This window comes from Eschrichtius robustus, chromosome 13, assembly GCF_028021215.1.
Source record: "Eschrichtius robustus isolate mEscRob2 chromosome 13, mEscRob2.pri, whole genome shotgun sequence".
Classification (NCBI taxonomy): domain Eukaryota; kingdom Metazoa; phylum Chordata; class Mammalia; order Artiodactyla; family Eschrichtiidae; genus Eschrichtius; species Eschrichtius robustus.
Window position 1 is genome coordinate 88,897,272 of NC_090836.1, and position 11,068 is coordinate 88,908,339.

Here is an 11,068-nt window from a genome sequence, read left to right on the forward strand (position 1 = left end):
CTGGCTCTGGGTGGAATGCTGCCATTTTCCCACTCCGCTCATTCCCAGTCACCCCTCAGCCTGCTGACAAGGTCCCGGAACCCTGGAGGGCCAGTCCCAGTGGCTGGGCTTTGAGGGGAGGTGGGTGTCAGGAGCTGGTGTTGGATGGGGAAGGGGGCTGTAAGCAGAAGAGACTGGACAACCTCCCCACTGCCTCTGGAGTCCCCATTCCTGTTTCCATGCAGCGTGGGAGCGGGGAGAGTGGCTCCGGATGCAATCGCATCCTTCCCTCCGTCGGGAGAGAAGCGAGTTATCCAATCCGGGCGCTCAGGAGAAGGCACTAAGCATGCTCGGCACATCCTTTCCCGTCTGAGAGCAGCCTGTCCTCAGGAAGAATACTTTCCACCAACCCTGCACCCCACATCCTAACAGTTTATAGGTGCAGGCCCAGGGGGTGGGGAGAGGCCTGCAGAGGCCCAGACCTGCCCCCATGATGGGGTGCAAGTTCATGCTGCAGTGGCCTCTTAGGCACCTTGTGCATGGTCCCTGGTCTCCTGGCCTCCAGCCTGGCTCGTATAGAAATGAGCTGCTGTTAATGGAAAACAAACTGATGGTTACTAGAGGGGAACGGAGGGAGGGATAGATTAGGAGTTTTGGATTAGCAGATACAAACTACTACATATAAAATAGATAAACAACAAGGTCCTACTATATAGTACAAGGAATTATATTCAATATCCTGTAATAAACCATAATGAGGGAATTCCCTGGCGGTCCACTGGTTAGGACTCTGTGCTTTCACTCCTGAGGACCAGGGTTCGATCCCTGGTCGGGGAACTAAGATCCCACACACCGAGTGGCCTGGCCAAAAAATAAAACCATAATGAAAAAGAATGTGAAAAAGTGGTGCCTATACATACGTACATATATATAGGTATCACTTTGCTGTACACTAATACAACATCGTAAGTCAACTATACTTCAACAAAAAGACAAATGAATGAAATGAGCTGCTGTTTCGCTCTCCATCCTGTGACTCCTGCAGGCTCTGGTGAGGGGTGGGTAAGAGAGGGGTATCCCGATTCCCCCTAACTCTGTGTGTCACTTCTACAGACCCCAGTTGATGCGTCTTGGCTGCAAATGCTACAATTTTTCATTCAGAGGGTCCTTTTTGTATTTGAGACTCACTCAGGGAGATCTGAAAATTATTAAAGGATAGACTGTTTCGCCTTTGGGGCAGAGGCTGTGTCTGTTTCGTTCACTTATCCCCTGGGCCTAACATAATAGGAATCCAATAAACATCTGTTGAATAAATAACTGAAAATCAATTTAAGTAGTGAGTCTGTGAATATACCCTATGTACAAAGATGTTTGTTGCAGCATTATTTATAATAACGAAAAACGATTTTTTATAGTCTGGTGAGGAAATCTGTGGTATTGAATACAATGAAATGGATGCTATTATTAGAATCAACATGAGGACTATAAAAAACATGAAAAACTGTTTATGGAATAGAAAGGAAAAGGATATAAATGAAATTTAATAATACTGTGATTAAAACAATATGAACAATATGAAATTTATATGGATTAAGATAGGAAGGCACATTTAGAAGTAAATTATTGTGTAAAATTAGTGGGCTTATGAACAATGAAGAAACACTTTTGATGAAGTCTCACAGTGGATTCTAGAATATTTTCTAAAAATCTTTTAAAGAAACCCCAGCAGTACTTTCTAAACAGATGAACCAGTTGTTTGCTGTTTTCCAGGGTCTATTTGGTAAGCTGTGAAAGGCCCCAGTGGATAGGGGGCTTCTGAAAATTTCCATCTCCCCACCTCCTGGTGCAAAGCAGTTCGGACCTGGCAAAGTTATTCTTGGCAAATGTAATCTGTCTGAGTCCTCAGCGCAAAGAGCTTCCAGCAACCAAGGTGCTATAATCTGTGCTGGTAAAACTTGGTCCAGAGCGGGGATTTGACAGAGGGCTTTTCAGGCTTTTCTTTACAAGTCTGTTCCTTCTCCTTTTCTGTTTTTTCAATTTTGGTAAACAACCCAGGGGTGTAGTCCTGCGTTCCTCCAGGTCCATGTGGTTGGGACACAGGGAAGGATGCCTTGTCCTGACTCCACCCCCCCGCCTCTACCCCTGCAGCCCAGCCCAGACCTCTGTCCCCCCAGCCACTCCTCCGGCTGCCCTCATCCACCCCTCCCACCCCGGCACCCGCCTGTGGTCTCCCAGAGGACCCCAGCACTCACGGAAAGCCAACCTGCGCCCGCCCTCGCACCTCTTCCCGCTGGACCGCCCGTGTCCTTAATGCCACAGCTTGACTCTGTGTGGGACCTGCTGGGGTCCTGCCCAAGCACTGGGGTAACTTGCCTCTGGAACTGCAGCTTCGAACTATCCAGGGCTTCATTTGCAACAACTGCACCCTGGGACAGCGAAGTAGGTCTCTGAGGAGGTCCCGGTGGGGCTGGCCTGGGCTCTGCCCCCCCCAGCCGGCGTGCCAGCGAGACAGAGGGCCCCAGCACCACCACGGTGGGCACAAGCCAAGCGGGGCCACTGGACGAAATTCCACCGCATCTCCCGGTGGCCCCTTCCTCTTACCCAAATTTCTGGGCCTTCCACTTGGGTGAGTTAGAGCAGAACCCTGAAGGTCAGCTTTGGGGGCTGACAGATTAGAAGCGTCTTAGTGTTTATCTGGTCCCACCTGACATCACAGGACAAGCAAAAGCTTTCATTTCTCTTGTATTTCCCAGTGCTGCCATTTACTAGGGCAAGTTTCATAACTGCTGTCATCTATGCAGTGCCAGTTAGGGATGTGCTCAGTGTTTTGTATGCTCCATCCTCTGTAATCCTCTCCACAGCTCTGGGGTATGTGTACTCTTCAGAGATGAGGCCCAGAAAGGGCAAGCTACTGGCCCAGGGATGCCCAGCTTGCAGCTGGTGAAGGCAGGATCCAAACACAGATGGGTTTTCCTCCCAAGCTGATGACTTCATCCCCACTCTGTGCTCCGTCCTCCTGTCCCGCTAAGCCAGTATCCCTCACAAAGCGGCAGAATGATATATAGACCACGTTCCCTTCTCCATAAATCTACACTGCAAAAATTCTGACCTCTGAAAGTTGCTTTTTCTTTCTTAGACATACTTCTAGCTCCAAAACTTATCTACTGGCAAAACCTGCCCTGAGCTGCCACAAGGCTCTTTGTGATCTTGATTTATCTCACTTATTGTGAACATTCATGTGTTTTACTGAGGAAATCTTTTTTTTTTTTTTCAAATTTTTATTGGAGTATAGTTGATTTACAACGTTGTGTTAGTTTCAGGTGCACAACAAAGTGACTCAGTTATACATATATCCACTCTTTTTTTAGATTCTGTTCCCATTTAGGCCACAGAGGAAACCTTAATGATGACTTGGATTGTGGGTCTGTCCTGGAATCTGCTGGAGATACAATAAGGTGCATAGAATGTACACTATGGTACTTCTCTAGAACCTGGAAAATTCTGAATTCTGAAATACATCTGGTCCCAGGGGATTCAGATAAGAGCCGTGGACCTGCATAAAGCTGCCCACTCACCTCACAGGGCCCCCCTGCTCACCCATTCCCTGCAGGATCTCGACAGATGTAGGCAACTTGGTCATAAATGTCAAAAGTTGACATGTACATGCCCTTTGACTCAACAATTCCTCTTCTAGGAATTTCTTCTAAGGATTTAGGAATAAGGATATTCATCCCAGCAAAAATCTGGAAACAGCCTAAACATCCCAAACTAGGGAAACAGTTTAAATAAGGGCTAATACATTCATACAGTGGAATGCTATGCAACCATTAAAATCGCTGCTTGACTTGTAAATTTAGTAATATGGAAAAATACTCATTATGTGCTGTTAAGTGGCCTGGGGTGCGGGAAACCCAAATTTACAAAATGGTACGTACTATATGGTCCCAGTTTTGTGAAAAGGGGGAAAAAAAAAAAAAGATAAAATGACAAGAAAGAACAGTGTCAGCACATTTCCACTCCTGGAAGAACCATTGTCTGCTTTGCATTTCTCTTAGACAAAGGGCAGCCCTGGGCCATCAGAGCGCTGAGCAGGCTGAACTGGCTGTTGATCTGTGATGATAAAGGACACCATCTGTCCTTACGTCACTAGGACCCTTCCTGTCTTCATCACTGCTCTCCCGAGTGAGGGGCCCCGGGCATAGGTGGCCAAAGGGCCAAAACAGATTTTAATTGGGCACTTTCTGTAAACTGATGTGGGGTCATTTAGGGATTTTTTCACCCATTCCTTCAACAAACATGTCTTTTCTTTGCCGGGCACTGTGCTCAATGCCAAGGGTGTGGAAATGAATAAGACAGGAGGCTCCTGAACTGTACGCTGCCCAGCGGCTGTGGCTGTGTCTATTCATCTCTGTCTGCCATGTTTAGCATGGGACCTGCCATCTCCTAGGTGGGGCTGGCCAGACGAATGACGGATGAACAGGGTCCCTGTCATGGTCTAGGGAAGGGAAGCAGATGAAGAAATACGCTTGATAAAGTGCGGTTGGTGGCATGTCCCGGGCGGGGATGGGGGGACATACACAGGAGGGAAGATTTATTCTGAGGGGACAGGGGGAGGGGAAGGCTGGTGCTAATTCAGCCTTTATTGGTTTCACAAGCACTCTCTCAGGATGGATGATCTCATTATGCCTAACCGCATGGTTAACGCCAGCCAGCGCCAGTGCAATGAACAAGCTTATTCAGTGCCTTGGAGCAAAGAGGGTAAATGCCTTCGAGGTGCTGGGACAAAGGGGCCCTCATGTTACATCGCTAATAAAGGATGGTGACAAAGAAGACAATTCAGGCTCCTGCCTGTTTAACCCAGGGGGCTCTTTTCCCCTTTGATCTCTCAAGTCATGGGGACCATGGGGAGGGGTGGAGTCCTGGGGGAATTCACAGGTGGAGCTGTTTTATTTTTCAGAATAGTTTCCCTGCCCTAAAAATGCCTTGTGATCTGCTTATCCCTCCCTCTCCCCAACCACGGACAACCACTGATCTTTGTACGTCTCCATAGTTTTGCCTTCTCCAGAATGTCATACAACTGGAATCGTACAGGACGTAGCCTTTTCACATGGGCTTCCTTCACTTAATAATATGCATTTAAGTTTCCTCCATGTCTTTTCATGGTTTGATAGCTTGTTTCTTTTTAGCGCTGAATAATATTCCATTGTCTGGCTGTACCACGATTTATTTATTCCTTCACCTGCTGAAGGGCATCTTGGTTGCTTCCAAGTTTTGGCAGTTATGAACAAAGCCACTATAAACATCAGCGTGCACGTTTTCATGTGGACGTGAGTTTTCAACTCCTTTAGGTAAATACCGATGGAGTAACTTGGTTCATGGCCATTCTGCTTCCTGGTTCATGACCCAACAGGAAGGACCTGGCTAGGAGATGCACAGTCAAGGGCAGGACCAGAGGTGAGGTGGATCTGGGCACCGATAGACAACTGGGATTTTTAAAAGTTTGTAAATCAAGGATAATACCAGCATTGCCTACTTCATAGAATTGTTGGGGAGAGGGGTGTCAAATGAAAAATGGATGTAAGAATGCTTGGTAAAATGTAAAGCATGATACTCTGAGGCTTGAGGTTTTATATTTGTGCAATAGCCATTTTGCCACTGCATGGAGGCACTTGATAAATGTTATCTGCTTAATTTTAAAAAAAAGTATTTATGCTCATTAAAATCAGTCACTTAACAAGTAGTTCCAGAGTGCTGCTCTGTGCTAGAAACCAGGTTCTGGGGATTCAGCGATGAACTGAAGGATCCACTCACATAGATCTGACTTTCCAGTGAGAGCCCCTTGCCCCTTCAAGCGACAATGCACGTGAAAGTGCAATTGTAGGCCAGAAGCTCTGAGGACCCAGAGGCACTGGGGTATCTGTCCTTCATGGGGAAATGAGTAGGGGACGCGTGAAGGGGGACGTTGGGCAAGGGAAGCCCCGTGTCAGCCTGGAGCCTTCCTGCATCATCTTCCCAACCCTGGAAAGTTCCCTCTTGACCTTTCGGAGGCAGTCAGAGAGACTGATGTCTGTCCACCAACCAGAAAATACAGCCACCTGCAGCTCCCTGATCACCGTGAGGTCACTTCAATCCCTTAACCGGGGTTTGTGGGTTCCCTTCCTTTAATAATAATTACGCCTAATGGTATTGAGCGCTCTGGATATACCAGACACCATTCTAAATGGTTTACACACAGTAACGCATGTAAAATTCTCACAACTCCATGAAGGTAGGTCCTGTGTTATTCTTTTTATATCCGTTTTTCAGATGAGGATGCTGAGGTAGAGAAAGGTGAAATAGCTTGTCCAAGGTCCCAGCTGATAATCCATAGAGTTAGGATATGAACCCAGGCAGACTGAACTCAACACCCATTCTCCTAACCCCTAGGCTCTGACACCTTTGATTATATGACGGTGGATAGGATACAGTCCACACACAGGAGGAGCTCAGGGCTTATCAAGGGAGACAGGCCTATAAATAAGTAGCTATAACGCGATGCAGTCCGAACTGTGATCATGGTATGTGTCTGGTGGTGGAGAAATGCTGAGGGGGTGACTGCCCAGCACTTGTCTATCTTCCTTCCTCTCTCCCCTTCCTTCCCTCTTTCCCTCTGTTCCTACCTTTCTGTCTTCCATCTCCAAATATTGATTGAGCATTTATGATATACAAAGATATGGACCAGGCTACAAGACATACAGGGTCCTGTCCCTGTGGATCACTGTCTAATGCGGAAAGCAGAGAGTAAGCAATAATTATACTGATCCCGTGAGTCTTGTGTAGGGTTATCAAATCGTCCTGGCTTTAGCACACAAAGTCCCCAATTCTGGGGTTGGTTATTGGTTACCCTAGCTGTGTGAAAGGGGAAGCATGAGTTATTAACTTCCGTTTGATTTACTTGTAAGTTTGCTCATTTGACTTTTTTTTTTTTGGCTGTGCCACGTGGCTTGCGAGATCTCAGCTCCCTGACCAGGGATTGAACCCAGGCCACGGCAGTGAAAGCCCAGAATCCTAACCACTAGGCCACCAGAGAACTCCCTAGACTGCTGTTTTTATGTTGCCTTTCTTTTGATCATCAGGGAGGTTGAACGATGCTTTCGATGCTTTTTAACCAGTTGTATCTACTTGTCTGTGAATCAGTGGCTCCTATTACCAGAATTTGTCTACTGAGGCAGAGGCTCTCAAACTTGAGTGGACATCAGAACCGCATGGAGGGAGGGCTTCTTAACACACAGATGGCTGTCTCTGATCCAGCAGGTATGGGGTGGGGCCTGAGAATGTGCATTTCTAACAAGCTCCCAGATGAGGCTGATACTGCTGGTTGGTTGGCCCGTCCTTGGAGAAGCAAGGGGAGAGCTCTTCATTTCACAAAGCGGTTCTCAACCTGGCTGCACGTAGCATCACCTGGGGAGCTTTCCAAAATACAGATGCTCAGGCCCTCCCCTGGATTGAGTGAATCAAATCTCTGGGAATGGAACTTGGGCTTTGGTAGTTTAAAAAAGTTTCTCATGTGATTTCATCATCACTGTAGGGATGAGCAGCAAATGGGAAGGTGAAGAAAATAAAATGCTTTCTACTTTATTTGAAATAGGTTATTGTGTGGGTGTGTTTTATATTTTTTTAAATAAATTTATTTATTTTTGGCTGCATTGGGTCTTCGTTGCTGCGCGTGGGCTTTCTCTAGTTGCGGCGAGCGGGGGCTACTCTTCGTTGCAGTGCATGGGCTTCTCATTGCGGTGGCTTCTCTTGTTGTGGAGCACGGGCTCTAGGTGTGCGGGCTTCAGTAGTTGTGGCTTGCAGGCTCTAGAGCGTAAGCGTAGTAGTTGTGGCGCACGGGCTTAGTATCTCCACGGCAACTAAATTGCTCCTGGACCAAGGATCTAACCTGTGTCCCCGGCATTGGCAGGCAGATTCTTAACCACTGTGCCACCAGGGAAGTCCCATGTTTTGTATTTTTAAAAATTAAATTAAATTAGCCTAAACCCAATCCCGAAGATTTTCTCCTGTCTTTTCCTGAAAGTTTTACAGTTTTATGTTTTGCATTTAAATCCATGATCCATTTCGAGTTATTTTTGTATTAAGTGTATAGTTTAGGTTGAGGGGTATTTTTTCTTTTGGTTGTGTTTTAGGTTTGTTTGTTTGTCTATGGAAGCCCAATTCCACTACCACTATGTATTGAAAAGGCTATCTTTCCTCTCTTGAATTACTTTTGCACCTGCCAAAAATCAGTTGAGCATCTTTGTATGGATCTATTTTGGGGCTCTCTATCCTATTCCATTGATCTATGTGTCTATTCCTCCACCAACACTACACACTCTTGATTACTTTTGCTTTTTAAGTCTTAAATCTGAGTAGACTGATTCCTACACTCTATTCTTCTCTTTCAAAATTGTTTTAGGTATTCTAGTTCCTTTGCTTTCTCATATAAAGTTTAGAATAATCTTGTCTATATCTACAAAAATCTTGCTAGGAGTTTGACAGGAATTGGGTTAAACCTGTGTATCAAATTGGGGAGAATTGACACCTTTACTATATGGAGCTTGCCAATCCATGAACATAGTATGTCTCTTCATGTATTTAGATCTTCTTTGACTTCTTTCCTAAATATTTTGTGGTTTTCAACAGAGGAGCCCTATACATGTTTTGTTAGATTTACACCTAAGTATTCCGTCTTTTTGTGAACAACTGTAAATGGTATTGTTTTCAAAATTTTGATGTCCATGTGTTCCTTACTAGTATATAGAAATACAACTGATTTTTATATATTTATCTTGTAATCTGTGTCTTTTCTAAGCCCACTTATTAGTTTGAGGATATTTTTGTAGATTCCTTGGCGATTTTCTACCTGGATAATCATGTCATCTGCAAACACATCTTCCTTTCTGGTCTGCATGCCTTTTATTTCCTTTTCTTGCCTTACTTCACTGGCTAGAACTTACAGCACTATTATAAGAGTGGTAAGAGTAGATGTCTTTGTCTTGTTCCCAATCTTAAGTGGAAAGCATTCAGTCTTTCACCATTAAGTAGAGTTTTATGGGTTTTTTGGTAGATATTCTTTATTAAGAAAATATTCCTCTATTCTCATTTTTCTGAGTTTTTTTTAATCATTAATGGGCATTGAATTTTGTCAAATGCTTTTTCTGCATCAACTTATATGATCATGTGATTTTTCTCCTTTAGCCTGTTAATAGATTCCACTAATTGATTTTCAAATATTGAATCAGACTTGCATCCTTGGGATAAACCACACTTGGTCACAGTGTACAATTCTTTGTATGTATTTCTGAGCTCCTCTTGCTAATATTTCATTAAGGGTTCTTGAATCTAAATTCATGAGGAGTATTGATCTGTAGTTTTCTTATTTTGTACTCCCTTTGTCTGGTTTTGATATCAGGGTAATACTAGGATAATACTAGCTTCATAAAGTGAATTGGAAAGTGTTCCCTCCTCTTGCATTTTAAAAAATTAATTAATTTATTTATTTTTGGCTGCATTGGGTATTTGTTGCTGCGCACGGGCTTTTTCTAGTTGTGGCGAGTGGGGGCTACTCTTCATTGCAGTGCGCGGGCTTCTCATTGTGATGGCTTCTCTTGTTGTGGAGCACAGGCTCTAGGCACGCGGGCTTCAGTAGTTGTGGCACACGGGCTCAGTAGTTGTGGCTCATGGGTTCTAGAGCACAGGCTCAGTAGTTGTGGCACATGGGCTTAGCTGCCCCGCGGCATGTGGGATCTTCCCAGACTGGGGATTGAACCCGTGTCCCCTGCACTGGCAGGCGGATTCTTAACCACTGTGCCACCAGGGAAGTCCTTGTATTTTTTTTGATAAAGAATATATATAGTGTTATTTTTTCTTTAAGCATTTGATAGAACCTTCCAGTGAAAGCATCTGGGTCTAGAGACTTCTTTTTTTTTTTTTTTAGAGACTTCTTTTGGGGGGAGCTTTTAAATTACAAATTCAATTTCCTTAACAGTTGTAGGCATATTCAAATTATCTAGTTCATATTGAATGAGTTGTAGTCATTTGTGTTTTTCAAGGAATTGGCCCATTTTATCTAAGTTGTTAAATAATGTGAATTCTCAATGGCTTTTTAAAATTCACTTTCCTCTATTAGTTCCTCTCACATTGAAATGAGATGCTGCTTCCCCCACACACCTTCCCTACCCTCATTCAGGTCACAGAGCTGATAAATGACAAAAAGCATTATCCTGAGTGTCAACCCAGAACCAGCATCCTGGACCCTCAGGCAGAGCCCAGGATGCGACAGTCCCAATGTAAGCTCACAGAGTTTCAGGGAAGCAGCTGGCCTTGGGCTTCTCTAAAGTGTCCTGGGATCCGAGAGGGCTGGAGATCCTCTAAGTCCTCCAAGACTCCCTAGAGCGACCTCAGAGGAAGGGAGATAGTTGGAGCCCCTTCCTCTGACCAGGTTTCAGAAGAAACGCTGGGGACCCTGGGCACCACTAGGTGGCGCTCAGAATGCACACTTGCTTGCAGTGGCCAATGGTGGCGCCCAAGATGCTCAGCTTAGCAAGACAGGGCTGTGGGGTGTTTTGTTCTTTCAGTGAGATGAGCTCTAGAGTCCAGAGCCTGCAGAGACCTCAGGGGCACTGGGCTGGTGGAGTTTGCAGCACTTCCTCAGATTTCCCTGCAGACAAAGGTGCTAAAGCTTGAGAGGGTGGAGCTGGCTTTGAGGTGTCAGAAGCACCAAAGAGCAGCTGCGGAGAGGAGAACGTCCACCGGAAGCCTCTATCTGGTTAGGAAGCAGTGACCCACCCCCAGCCAGTCCTGGAGCAGAATCCTGAAGAATCTACCTCGGTCCCCTTCCAGGCCTGGCTACTCAACGTCCCCCCTCCCATCCTAATTCCTCGACCAGGGATCAAACCCATGCCCCCTGCAATGGAAACGCAGAGTCTTAACCACTAGGCCACAGGGAAGTGCCTTTTTTTTTTTTTTTTTCAGCCCTTGAGGAAAGAGTCCTCTGGTCCTCTGGAATCCGTCGGGACGCTGAGGTTGTTCCTGCCTCGGCCACTAACCGTGCACCTTGGGCAAGTCTTCT